This window comes from Pan troglodytes, chromosome Y (assembly GCF_028858775.2).
Source record: "Pan troglodytes isolate AG18354 chromosome Y, NHGRI_mPanTro3-v2.0_pri, whole genome shotgun sequence".
Taxonomy (NCBI): domain Eukaryota; kingdom Metazoa; phylum Chordata; class Mammalia; order Primates; family Hominidae; genus Pan; species Pan troglodytes.
The window spans coordinates 19,582,274-19,597,116 of record NC_072422.2 but is presented as its reverse complement, the minus strand read 5'-3'; the positions used below and the strand labels follow the sequence as shown (position 1 = coordinate 19,597,116).

The window sequence follows — 14,843 nt, the reverse complement described above, 5'->3', positions numbered from 1 at the left end:
TTGTAAGTGCTGTCAATTGCATTTTTTATTTTGTTGTGTTTTATTCTTCAAGATTTCTGTTTGTTTTTTCCTCCCATTATTTTAGTCTCTCGGGTGAGTTTCTCTGATAAATTTCGGAATTCTTTGTGTTTTGCTGAAGTCCACCGCATTGTCATAAAATAACTATTTTAAATTCCTTTTCGGGCCATGTGTCCATGCACATCTCTTTTGGGTCAGTCACCACTGGCACCTTACTTTGACCACTTGATGTCATGTTTTTCTCATTGATCCTAATCCTTGTGACTATGCATGGAAATCTGCGCAGTGATGTAGGTGCCTAATTCAGTGTTCATGGTTTGGCTTTGTTTGGATGCTTTCTCCCACAGTAATCCTGTCCGGAGATTCAGGGCAAGGAGAAGAAGGAAATTAAGGTCTTTAAGCCTATGATAACTTCAGCCCTGGTAGCACTAGGGGAAACACTAATGAGCAGATTTTCATGGCTGGATTAATTTATACACAAAGCTGACTCAGTGCCAGGTTGTACCTGTAGCACACAGTTGAGCACTTGGTGCACTCAAGGCCTGTAGCTTCCATGGTCTGCCCTCTGCTCCTTATTCGGGGCCTGAGGTTACAGTAGTCAATCAGCAGGAATATTGACTGGAACTCAAGTCCATTCGGCTGAGGTCATAGTTTCTAGTCTGTTGCTGCGGTTGGTCTGCAAGATTACCCCTGGGTATCAGCCTCCCAAAGTGCTGGGGTCAGGGGACAGGCAAATCAAAGTCCCAAGGCAAAAAGGTCCTATGCCTACTTCCTTTGCCCAAGGAATCCTCCAACCTCCACCTACTGAGTAGTAGAGACTACAGGCATGTGCAGCTATGCCTGGCTAATATTTTTTGGGTTTTGTTTTTGTTGGGCTCAAGTGATCTATTCACCTCAGCTTCCTAAAGTGCTAGGATTAAGGGTATGAGTTACTACACCCAGCTAAAATTTACTTTCTAAAATTTAATTTTTAGGTCATTTATTTTTATTCAGTCTTATTTCTGATAAATGCAATTAAGCATGTTATTGCTTTAGTTTCTCTCTGGGTATTCCTGAAGGAATAAATGAACTCTTGATATTCATTTTCTAAATGGTGTTAGAAAATGAATAATTACTTTAGATGAGTAATGACTATATGGCCTCTTTTTGTTTTCTGGCTTCATTTCATTGTGTATGAAGAGTGTATTTTTTAACCCACCTGTTTATGGGAAATGAAATTTTACTCTTTCAACTGAAGGTAGTACAAAATTGTTTAAACTGATTATTCAACTACTTCATAATTTTGACTTTGTTCCTTTTGCATATTAGTCTAATTATTGGGAGAACAATGTCAAAATTAAATTAATTTGCTTATTAAAAACTTTCTGATAAAATTACATGAATACACACAAACAAAAACATGCACACTCATACCACCTAATTTCTAAAATGTTTAATTTTTCTGCTTCTCTGATACCTTGTATTTTGTCACTCAGAAAAATCTGTCAGCTCCACTTCCAGGATTTACTTTAACTGCACAGCTTATTTCTATTTCCCTTTATCACCATAGTCTAAAACACAGTTTACATTATATTTGCCTCCACTTTGCATTGTAATTTCCTCTTTACACTCGAGCTTTCTATGAAAAGGTAACTACCTTTTCAAAATCTAATCAGGTAATTTTGCTTTTTCTTAATTGAGACTTCTTTCTATGTGCTTTCACACCTTATAGTATCAGATATGAATGTCTCTATCCAATTGCATGTATTCCAGTTATTTTTTTTTTATTGGGGGGATGTGTATATACATTTACAAACATGGGTATGTATGTAATTACTTATTATTTGTTTTTCCCATGTGTAATATAGGTTTTGCATGCATATATTTACTAAATCCCTGATAATGTAAAATTAACAATTTTTTTCTTTTTTTAAGTAAATTATTTTCTGAAGGATGCGGGTTGGGAGGAATATACCTTAACATGGAAACTTTAAAAGAGAAAGTGGTCATTACTAATGAAAATTATTCTCTAACATTTTCTTGTTTATCTTTAGTAGCATTGCTGATGACATGTTTCCTCTTACCACTTGTGTATGCGGCCATTCACTGCAATACACTGGCCATCCATACCAGCAACGACTTTGCTGACATTAAGCTACAAGCGATAAAATTCATCTGTCATGATACAGTGTTCCTTGGTGATTATCTCACGTGTAGTGACTCTGGAATTTTTTCCTGCATCTCTGAAACAGAGGAGCCTACCATTACTATTAATCATATATTTTGTATTATTGTTGGCACCATGGCTGGAGTTTTGGAAAAGTGGAGCTCATCTTCATAACAACACAGAAAATAATTCCAGCATGGTGGGTACATACGGATGCTTACCTTAATCATGCTACTGTATGCTGCTATCAACTTCTCCGGCTGGTCAGCACTGAAACTGCAGCTCTCAAATGAGGAAGTAATTGACAAGAGACTGAGGTGGGCCATAGAATCCTACACTACAGCTTCTAGTTTTTAGAAAATGTGATAATAATATTGATATTTATGTTCTTTGGAGGGAAAATTTCACTGAAGTCTTGTGACTCATTAATTGCCATGTAGATCATCATAACCTAACTATTAGCCATTGGCTTTATGCTCCTCTTCTGTCAGTATTTGCACCCAAGGTGGTCAAGCAAATTTTTGTGAGGACATACTGAAAATCATTCAGAAGCACTGTGATATTGTGTAAACATCTGGAGAAAACTCAATTAAAAGAATAAAAATAAGCGGCTGAGGAATTAATATCACTCATGGAGAAGGGTTGGATATTTTCAATAAAAAAAGTATGCAATATCCATAAACTATCCATATATACTTTCACAGAACAAAGAGTAAAGAGGCTGAATATGACATTACAAAGATACTCATAAAAATTATAAACAGCAAAACCTTGGAAGTAGCTTCCAATAAGATTGATCTTTCTCCTGTGACTATGCATAAGTAATTTTTGTTTTCTTAAATATAATTGTACAACTTATTAAACAAAACAAAATAAAAAATCCATCTCTGTCCAAAAACTGAGCAGAAAAAATAACCATAATGAATTTTTCACCTAGTATATTTTTGGTACCTATGTTTTTAATTTAACAAGTGTTTGTAATCTAGCACATATATTATCAGAGAACATTTTCTTTTCAGAAAGAGTACTTACCGCAGATTTCATTCTGTACTTAAGAAGAGCCTGAAACAGAAGTCTTTTGAGTACAATCCTACTTATATTAATTTAAGATATCGAAAGTCTTTCTCATTAAACCTTGACTAACAGAAAGCAACTCATATTAATACATCTTAAAGGACAAAACCTGTTCTATTAAGAGGAAATACTCAGGTTAATAATTTAAAATACAAATTTACATTCCTACCAATAGTGCACAAGAATTCTCTGTGCTCTACATTCTCAAAAACACTTGTCATCTTTCATCTTGATAATAATAGGCATTCCAACATGTGTAAGAGGAGAGCTCATTGTTGATTTTAATTTGCATTTCCCTGATGATTGGTGGTGTTGAGCATCTTTAAGTATACAGTTGTTCAGAAATTAGCTGGGCAAAGTAGCGTACATTTTTAATCCCAGCTACTAGGGAGGCTGAGGCAGAATTGCTGGAAACCAGTGGGTAGAAGACTCAGCGAGCTAAGATCACACCACTGCACTCCAGGCTGGATGACAGAGTGAGAATAGAAATGAAATCAATCCATCCATCAATCCATCAAACAATCAATCAATCCATCGAACAATCAATCAATATTAAATATAGAGTTGTTGGCTAGTTATATGTCTTCTTTAGTGAAATATAAATTTAGGTCTTTGACCATATTTAATAGGCTTAGTTTTGTTGTTGTTGTTGTTGTTGTTGTTAAATTGCTTGAGTTCCTTGTATGTATTTGTTATTCACCCTTTATCATATATATGGTTTGCAGATATTTTCTGCAAGTGTTTGGGTTGTCTCTTCACTCTACTATTTGTTTTCCTTTTCCCTTTGCTGTGCAGAAACATTTTAGTTTGATATAACGTGATTCAATTGTTTTTTGTTGTGCTTTTGTATTCTGTGCTTTTGGGGCCATAGCGTTGAGGTTTCAAAAATTAAATTAAATTAAAAATAGAATTAACACATGATCCAACTACTCTACTTCAGAATGTGTACTCAAGGGATATAAAATTAGCATGTCAGAAAGATATCTGCAGTCCTATATTCATCTCAGCGTTATTCATAATAGCCAAGATATGGTAACAACCCAAGTGCTCATCAACAGATCAACAGAAAAAGTGTGGCACATATACACAATGAGATACACTATACAGCCTTAAAAAAGGAGGAAGTTTTATTATACATTTGTCACCAAATGAATGGAATTGGAAGATACTATGCTCAGTGTACTAAGAGAGGCACAGAAAGACTAGTAAAGAATGATCACAATTATATGTAAAATCTAAAAAAGTTGAACTCATTCAAACTGTGAATATGCCAGCTGTGGTGGCTCATGCCTGTAACTTCAGCACGTTGGGAGGATGAGGTGGTTGGATCACTTGAGGTCAGAAGTTTGGGCCACAGTGAGCCATAGCTGTGTCAATGTACTCCAGCCTGGGCAATGCAACAAGGCCCTGACTCTTTATACAAATACACAAAATGTAGTCAGAGATTGGAGTGTGGGGTGGAGATGGCAGTGGATAGAGAAATGGGATGTGTTCATCAAAGGGTAACAAATTTCAGTGAGATAGGAAGAAGTTCTGGTGATCCGTTGCACAGAATGGTGACCACAGTTAATGAATGCCAACTTCAAAATTGCTTAATTAAAAAAAAAAGGGCAGGCATGGTGGCCCAAGTCTGAAATCCCAGCACTTTGGGTAGACATGGTGGGAGGATCACTAGTGGTCAGGAGTTTGAGACCAGCCTGGCCAAAGTGATGAAACACTGTCTCTACTGAAAATATAAAAATTAGCCAGGTTTGGTGGCATGTGCATGTCATCCCAGCTACTCGAGTGGCTGAGGCAAAAGAATAACTTCAACTCAGGAGGTGGCAGTTGAAATGAGCTGAGGTTGCACCACCGCACTCAAATCTGGGGAACAAGAGCAAAACTATATCAAAAAAACAGATTGTTTAAAAAGCAGAATTTATGTATTCTTACCACAAGAGAGAAATTATAAGTATGTGAGGTGATGGATAGGGTAACTAGCCCAATTTAATTCTTTTGCAATATATACATGCATTATAAAATCACTTTGCATCCCATAAATATTTACAATTGTTAATTTAAAATAAAATTTTTTTAAATGAATTAAAATTAAAGTAAACTTGGCTTAATATATATAGACAGTAATATATGCAAATGTTTTCTTCTATTTTGACTATTTGGCTTCTGTTATTTCTTGGGGAAACAAACACCATGGGAATGGATGAAGAACATTAAAGCTTAATAGTATATAATTTACATTATTTTGTTCTTCTTTTTTCTCCTTTTTTTTCTACCAAAGCAATGGTGACAACTTTCTTGTCACACTTTCTTTTCTGTTTCTTTCTTATGAGAAATCACCACCAAAAATAAAGCTCGTGTAGATTTGCGAATTTTTTTTCTGCCCCTAGCTATGACCCTCTTCACCTTTGCTTTGGATTTCACAGCTTCTTAAAACACTGATTTACTTGTTATTTGTTGTCTCCTTGTACCATTACTTCTTCACTCTACCTGCAGGATCTTTTCTTTTTATTATATTTTAGTTTAATTTTTTTCAGACAGAGTCTCCATCACAATTTCGGCTCACTGCAACCTGGGCCTCCCGGATTCAGGTGATTCTCCTGCCTCAGCTTGCTGAGTATCCGATATTACAGGCATGCACAACCATGCTTGGCCAATTTTAGAATTTTTAATTGTGACAGGGTTTCACCATTTTGCCAAGGCTGGTCTTGAACTGACCTCAAGTGATCTACCCTCTCAGCCTCCCAAAATGCTGGAATTACAGGTATGAGACACTACATCCGGCTTGATCATTTTCTTTACCAGATCTACATGCTGCTTGTCTTAGCCTTAGATATGCCACTGTCAACTCATGTATTTATTTTCTGTGATAGCAAGACTCATGGAAAGAGTTGGCCCTGACAAGGTTTAATTTTATTTCTCTTAGCCCTCCTTTCTTCAGGCATTTACCCTGTTTTTTAGAATCATATCTTATACTTCTCACTAAATACCATATTTCACTTATCTGTTGCATATTACTCAAACCGTCATGTGTATCTGTAAAACTGATTCACACCCTCATTCCTGAAATACTATTTTGCTTTTGATTACATGACTCAACTTTCCTCTGATTTCTCTATTTAATTGTCAGTGCCTTTGGTTTCATTTTATCTCATAGATGTCTATTCATTAGACCACTAATCTAACTACACAGAATACCTCTTTCTCTTTCCCTTTTTCCTTTCCCTTTTCCCTTCCCTTTTTCTTTCTTTCTTTTTTTTTTTTTTTTTTTTCATTTTCTTTTTTTAGGAAACTGTTCTGCCACCCAGCCTGGAGTGCAGTAGTGAGACCTGGACTGACTACAACCTCAAATTCCTGGGCTCAAATAATTTTCCTGCTTTGATCTCCTCAGTAGCTGAGACTACAGATGCACACCACCACACCTGGCTTTTTATTGATGTTTTGAGACAAAAGCCTGTAAGGTTTTAAACCTGTAGTTCTAAGGAATTCAGTGATATGACCTCCAAATTCCTATACATTGTGATTTTTTTTCTTACGAGCGTTCCAAGATTAAGACAGCTAAATTGAAAGCTTCCCCTGAACTTCCTTACACTTTCTACATACCTCTCCCTTCCATCATTTTTGTCCCAAAATACATCATCTATATAACATAAAAATATTCCAAATACATTATTTTCCCTCATCTCTTTCACATTTTACCTATAATAACTTTTTTAATTATCCACTTACAAATGGATAAATAAATATAAATCCACTTACAAAAAACACTTACAAATGTGTTTTTCTTGTTGCTGTTTATACATTCTACTGGAGGTCATCATTCATTGCTCCCTAAATTGTAGTATCAACATCTTAATCTACTTCCTCCTTCTGTGTTACTATATTCAATTTATTTTTCACTGAGGGTTCTAGAATTATTCTTCCTTTCAATGAATAAAACAAATCACTTTTCTTTTTCTTTTTATTCTTCCTTTCTGCTTTACTATTAACTGTTACTTTATGAGAGAGGAGCCATTTCAGTGTTATTTCCTATTATACCACAATTTTAAGCTAAAAGTCTGAGATATCATAACCCCTCTATAAGTGTTTAATATTATAATAAATAACACAACTTTGTAATTTCAGCATTAAATTTTTGAATACTAAGTCTATAGATTATTTATGAAACAAGATTTTAGTTGTGTTGCAGAGGAGCTTGTTATTTTTTTAACTCACTCCTTCCATTTCTATCCATACTAGCTGTAAGACATTTAGAGGTGTGAAAGTGGCATATTCTTCCCTACACTTGAGAGTCTGTTGAGGTTATATGAATAAAGAAATGTACAGTGACCATTTAATTCATATAGCTAAATATAATGTTTAATATTTAAAATTTGTTTAAATGTTTTTATTACTTAAATTTATTGTAACAAATATTATTTAGATTTTTCATTCTTTAAAACTCAATATAAGAAACAAACATGTGGGAAAATCTCAAGTAATTCATTATCGTTGTTCTTATCATAGAAGATACAAGCCATCTCCTTATTGGTTAGGGTCATATTTACAGAACAGTCACTTTTCATTTCCCAATGAAATCTGAGGAGTGTGTTTTGAATTCCCTAGTGATATGCCTACAACTACACAGTATAATTCTGTCTTCTTTGGAGGGTATGACTCTACAGGATCAATATGATAATGTCCTAAAATATCACTGTTACATTTAATTATATAAAACACCACTAAAGTGAGAATAATATATGAGCTGTTCATTACGTAGTCTAATTATAGAGTTAATTTTTACACTCAAATACTTTAGTTAGAGACTGTGAAATTAAATTGGCCCTAGATGGAACTTAATTATTTGTAACAACTACCATGCTGTGGTGAAATGAATTAACTGAAATCTTAATTTGGAAAATAATAAAGTTATTTCACTTAAAAGTTATTTAAAAATCTATATTTCTTAACTATTTATTTTATTTTATTTTATTATTATACTTTTAAGTTTTAAGGTACATGTGCACAATGTGCAGGTTAGTTACATATGTATACATGTGCCATGCTTGTGCGCTGCACCCATTAACTTGTCATTTAGCATTAGGTATATCTCCTAATGCTATCCCTCCCTCTTCCCCTACTCCACAACAGTCCCCAGAGTGTGATTTTCCCCTTCCTATGTCCATGTGTTCTTGTTGTTCAATTCCCACCTATGAGTGAGAATATGCAGTGTTTGGTTTTTTGTCCTTGCGATAGTTTACTGAGAATGATGATTTCCAATTTCATCCATGTCCCTACAAAGGACATGAACTCATCATTTTTTATGGCTGCATAGTATTACATGGTGTATATGTGCCACAATTTCTTAATCCAGTCTATTATTGTTGGATATTTGTGTTGGTTCCAAGTCTTTGCTATTGTGAATAGTGCCACAATAAACATACGTGTGCATGTGTCTTTATAGCAGAATGATTTATAGTCCTTTGGGTATATACCCAGTAATGGGATGGCTGGGTCAAATGGTATTTCTAGTTCTAGATCCCTGAGGAATCGCCACACTGACTTCCACAATGGTTGACCTACTTTACAGTCCCACTGACAGAGTAAAAGTGTTCCTGTTTCTCCACATCCTCTCCAGCACCTCCTGTTTCCTGACTTTTTAATGATTGCCATTCTAACTGGTGTGAGATGGTATCTCACTGTGGTTTTGATTTGCATTTCTCTGAAGGTCAGTGATGATGAGCATCTTTTCATGTGTTTTTTGGCTACATAAATGTCTTCTTTGGAGAAGTGTCTGTTCATGTCCTTCGCCCACTTTTTGATGGGGTTGTTTTTTTTTTTTCTTGTAAATTTGTTTGAGTTCATTGTAGATTCTGGATATTAGCCCTTTGTCAGATGAGTAGGTTGTGAACATTTTCTCCCATTTTGTAGGTTGCCTGTTCACTCTGATGGCAGTTTCTTTTGCTGTGCAGAAGCTCTTGAGTTTAATTAGATCCCTTTTGTCAATTTTGGCTTTTGTTGTCATTGCTTTTGGTGTTTTAGACATGAAGTCCTTGCCCATGCCTGTGTCCTGAATAGTATTGCCTAGGTTTTCTTCTAGGGTTTTTATGGTTTTAGGTCTAACATTTAAGTCTTTAATTCATCTCGAATTAATTTTTGTATAAGGTGTAAGAAGACATACAGTTTCAGTTTCCTGCACATGACTAGCCAGTTTTCCCAGCACCATTTATTAAATAGGGAATCCTTTCCCCATTGCTTGTTTTTCTCAGGTTTGTCAAAGATCACATTGTTGTAGATATGCGGCATTATTTCTGAGGGCTCTTTTCTGTTCCATTGATCTATATCTCTGTTTTGGTAGCAGTACCATGCTGTTTTGGTTACTGTAGCCTTGTAGTATAGTTTGAAGTCAGGTAGTGTGATGCCTCCAGCTTTGTTCTTTTGGCTTAGGATTGACTTGGCGATGCGAGCTCTTTTTTGGTTCCATATGAACTTTAAAGTATTTTGTTCCAATTCTGTGAAGAAAGTCATTGGTAGTTAGATGGGGATAGCATTCAATCTATAAATTCCCTTGGGCAGTATGGCCATTTTCAGGATATTGATTCTTCCAACCCATGAGCATGGAATGTTCTTCCATTTGTTTGAATCCTCTTTTATTTCATTGAGCAGTAGTTTGTAGTTCTCCTTGAAGAGGTCCTTCACATCCCTTGTAAGTTGGATTCCTAGGTATTTTATTATCTTTGAAGCCATTGTGAATGGGAGTTCACTCATGATTTGGCTCTCTGTTTGTCTGTTACTAGTGTATAGGAATGCTTGTGATTTTTGTACATTGATTTTGTATCCTGAGACTTTGCTGAAGTTGCTTATCAGCTTAAGGAGATTTTGGGCTGAGACAATGGGGTTTTCTAGATATACAATCATATCATCGGCAAACTGGGACAATTTGACTTCCTCTTTTCCTAATTGAATACCATTTATTTCCTTCTCCTGCCTAATTGCCCTGGCCAGAACTTCCAACACTGTGTTGATTATGAGTGGTGAGAGAGAGCATCCCTGTCTTGTGCCAGTTTTCAAAGGGAATGCTTCCAGTTTTTGCCCTTTCAGTATGATATTGGCTGTGGGTTTGTCATAGATAGCTCTTATTATTTTGACATACGTCCCATCAATACCTAATTTATTGAGAGTTTTTAGCATGAAGCTTTGTTGAATTCTGTCAAAGGCATTTCCTGCATCTATTGAGATAATCATGTGGTTTTTGTCTTTGGTTCTGTTTATATGCTGGATTATATTTATTGATTTGCATATATTGAACCAGCCTTGCATCCCAGGGATGAAGCCCATTTGATCATGGTGGATAAGCTTTTTGATGTGCTGCTGGATTCAGTTTCCCAGTATTTTATTGAGGATTTTTGCATCAATGTTCATCAAGGATATTGGCCTAAAATTCTCTTTTTTGGTTGTGTCTCTGCCTGGCTTTGGTATCAGGATGATGCTGGCCTCATAAAATGAGTTAGGGAGGATTCCCTCTTTTTCTATTGATTGGAATAGTTTCAGAAGGAATGGTACCAGTTCTTCCTTGTACCTCTGGTGGAATTTGGCTGTGAATCCATCTGGTCCTGCACTCTTTTTGGTTGGTAAGCTATTGATTATTGCAACAACTTCAGAGCCTGTTATTGGTCTATTCAGAGAGTCAACTTCTTCCTGGTTTAGTCCTGGGAGGGTGTATGTGTCAAGGAATTTATCCATTTCTTCTAGATTTTCTAGTTTATTTGCATAGAGGTGTTTGTGGTATTCTCTGGTGGTAGTTTGTATTTCTGTGGGATTGGTGGTGATATCCCCTTTATCATTTTTTATTGCATCTATTTGATTCTTCTCTCTCTTCTTCTTTATTAGTCTTGCTAGCAGTCTATCAATTTTGTTGATCCTTTCAGAAAACCAGCTCCTGGATTCATTAATTTTTGAAGGGTTTTTTGTGTCTCTATTTCCTTCAGTTCTGCTCTGATTTTAGTTATTTCTTGCCTTCTGCTAGCTTTTGAATGTGTTTGCTCTTGCTTTTCTAGTTCTTTTAATTGTGATGTTAGGGTGTCAATTTTGGATCTTTTCTGCTTTCTCTTGTGGGCATTTAGTGCTATAAATTTCCCTCTATACACTGCTTTGAATGTGTCCCCGAGACTCTGGCATGTTGTGTCTTTGTTCTCGTTGGTTTCAGAGAACATCTTTATTTCTGCCTTCATTTTGTTATGTACCCAGTAGTCATTCAGGAACAGATTGTTCAGTTTCCATATAGTTGAGCTGTTTTCAGTGAGTTTCTTAATCCTGAGTACAAGTTTGATTGCACTGTGGTCTGAGAGACAGTTTGTTATAATTTCTGATCTTTTACATTTGCTAAGGAGAGCTTTACTTCCAACTATGTGGTCAATTTTGGAATAGGTGTGGTGTGGTGCTGAAAAAAAATGTAGATTCTGTTGATTTGGGGTGGAGAGTTCTGCAGATGTCTATTAGGTCTGCTTGGTGCAGAGCTGAGTTCAATTCCTGGGTATCCTTGTTAACCTTCTGTCTCATTGATCTGTCTAATGTTGACAGTGGGGTGTTAAAGTCTCCCATTATTATTGTGTGGGAGTCTAAGTCTGTTTGTAGGTCACTCAGGACTTGCTTTATGAATCTGGGTGCTCCTGTATTGGGTGCATATATATTTAGGATAGTTAGCTCTTCTTGTTGAATTGATCCCTTTACCATTATGTAATGGCCTTCTTTGTCTCTTTTGATCTTTGTTGGTTTAAAGTCTGTTTTATCAGAGACTAGGATTGCAACCCCTGCCTTTTTTTGTTTTCCATTTGCTTGTTAGATCTTCCTCCATCCTTTTATTTTGAGCCTGTGTGTGTCTCTGCACGTGAGATGGGTTTCCTGAATACAGCACACTGATGGGTCGTCACTCTTTATCCGATTTGCCAGTCTGTGTATTTTAATTGGAGCATTTAGTCTATTTACATTTAAAGTTAATATCATTATGTGTGAATTTGATCCTGTCATTATGATGTGAGCTGGTTATGTTGCTCATTAGTTGATGCAGTTTCTTCCTAGCCTCAATGGTCTTTACAATTTGGCATGATTTTGCAGTGGCTGGTACCGGTTGTTCCTTTCCATGTTTAGTGCTTCCTTCAGTAGCTCTTTTAGGGCAGGCCTGGTGGTGACAAAATCTCTCAGCATTTGCTTGTCTGTAAAGGATTTTATTTCTCCTTTACTTATGAAGCTTAATTTGGCTGAATATGAAATTCTGGGTTGAAAATTCTTTTCTTTAAGAATGTTGAATATTGGCCCCCACTCTCTTCTGTCTTGTAGAGTTTCTGCTGAGAGATCTGCTGTTGGTCTAATGGGCTTCCCTTTGTGGGTAATCTGACCCTTCTCTCTGCCTGCCCTTAACATTTTTTCCTTCATTTCAACTTTGGTGAATCTGACAATTATGTGTCTTGGAGTTGCTCTTCTCGAGGAGTATCTTTGTGGCGTTCTCTGTATTTCCTGAATCTGAATGTTGGCCTGCCTTTCTAGACTGGGGAAGTACTCCTGGATAATATCCTGCAGAGTGTTTTCCAGCTTGGTTCCATTCTCCCCATCACTTTAAGGTACACCAATCAGACGTAGATTTGGTCTTTTCACATAGTCCCATGTTTCTTGGAGGCTTTGTTTGTTTCTTTTTATTCTTTTTTATTTAAACTTCCCTTCTTACTTCATTTCATTCATTTCATCTTCCATCACTGATACCCTTTCTTCCAGTTTATTGCATCAGCTCCTGAGCCTTCTGCATTCTTCACGTAGTTCTCAAGCCTTGGCTTTCAGCTCCATCAACTCCTTTAAGCACTTCTGTGTATTGGTTATTCTAGTTATACATTCATCTAAATTTTTTTCAAAGTTTTCAACTCCTTTGGCTTTGGTTTGAATTTCCTCCTGTAGCTCAGAGTAGTTTGATCATCTGAAGCCTTCTTCTCTCAACTTGTCAAAGTCATTCTCTGTCCAGCTTTATTCCATTGCTATTGAGGAGCTGCGTTCCTTTGGAGGAGGAGAGGTGCTCTGCTTTTTAGAGTTTCCAGTTTTTCTGCTGTTTTTTCCCCATCTTTGTGGTTTTGTCTACTTTTGGTCTTGATGATGGTGATGTACAGATGGGTTTTTGGTGTGGATGTCTTTTCTGTTTATTAGTTTTCCTTCTAACAGACAGGACCCTCAGCTGCAGGTCTGTTGGAGTACCCGGCCGTGTGAGGTGTCAGTGTGCCCCTGCTGGGGGGTGCCTCCCAGTTAGGCTGCTTGGGGGTCAGGGGTCAGGGACCCACTGGAGGAGGCAGTCTGCCGGTTCTCAGGTCTCCAGCTGCATGCTGGGAGAATCACTGCTCTCTTCCAATCTGTCAGACAGGGACATATAAGTCTGCAGAGGTTACTGCTGTCTTTTTGTTTGTCTGTGCCCTGCCCCCAGAGGTGGAGCCTACAGAGGCAGGCAGGCCTCCTTTAGCTGTGGTGAGCTCCACCCAGTTCGAGCTTCTGGGCTGCTTTGTTTACCTAAGCTAGCCTGGGAAATGGCGGGCGTCCCTCCTCCAGCCTCTCTGCCGACTTGCAGTTTGATCTCAGACCGCTGTGCTAGCAATCAGCGAGACTCCATGGGCGTAGGACCTTCTGAGCCATGTGTGGGATATAATCTCCTGGTGCACTGTTTTTTAAACCCATTGGAAAAGCACAGTAGTGGGATGGGAGTGACCCGATTTTCCAGGTGCCATCTGTCACCCCTTTCTTTGACTAGGAAAGGGAACTCCCTGGCCTCTTGGGCTTCCTGAGTGAGGCAATGCCTCACCCTGCTTTGGTTCATGCACAGTGTGCTGCACCCACTGTCCTGCACCCACTGTCTGTCACTCCCTAGTGAGATGAACCCGGTGCCTCAGAAGGAAATGCAGAAATCACCTGTCTTCTGTGTCGCTCACGCTGGGAGCCGTAGACCAGAGCTGTTCCTATTCAGCCATCTTTCAAGTATTTCTTATTATATGAAAGACATAATGTGTCTCATGATAATGATGGAAGCAGCCTCAAATAAAATCTTACAAAACACTCTGGACATGATGGCTCATGCCTGTAATCCCAGCACTTTGGAAGGCTGAGGCAGCTGGATGACTTGAGGTCAAGAGTTTGTCACTAGCCTGGCCAACAGGGTGAAACACCCTCTCTGCTAAAAGTAAGAGCATTAGCCAGGCATGGGGGTGCATGGTTGTAATCCCAGCTACTCAGGAGGCTGAGGCAAAAGGATCCCTTGAACCCGGAAGGCAGAGGTTCCAGGGAGCTGAGATCTCGCCACTGCAGTCTAGCCTGGGTGAGAGAGTGAAACTCATCTCAAAAACATCTCTCTGAACTTTAAAAAGCAAGGTGAATTTAATCAACTTTCTATTTTATGCTGTCATTAAAGTTCATTAGGTTAAAAGTGAAGAGATATAAGGAATAGAAAAAAACCTCAGACTTGATTTTCGGAGCTCTGGAATCTAACTAAGTAATCAGGGGAGTGTTTAATGAAGAAAGACCTGACCTCTAAGTTTGGGCAAGACAGAATGTGGGTTGTGTGATTTAAAATGTCTGAGGTTCCCTTGGAGATTATTAGCTCAGA

The 14,843-nt window shown here is 37.5% G+C and overlaps 1 pseudogene; it reads left to right on the top strand.

Moving 5' to 3' along the window:
• Positions 1-2,040: 2,040 nt before the first annotated feature.
• On the top strand, positions 2,041-2,521 carry LOC100609116 (testis-specific XK-related protein, Y-linked-like; annotated as a pseudogene).
• The last annotated feature ends 12,322 nt before the right edge of the window (positions 2,522-14,843 follow it).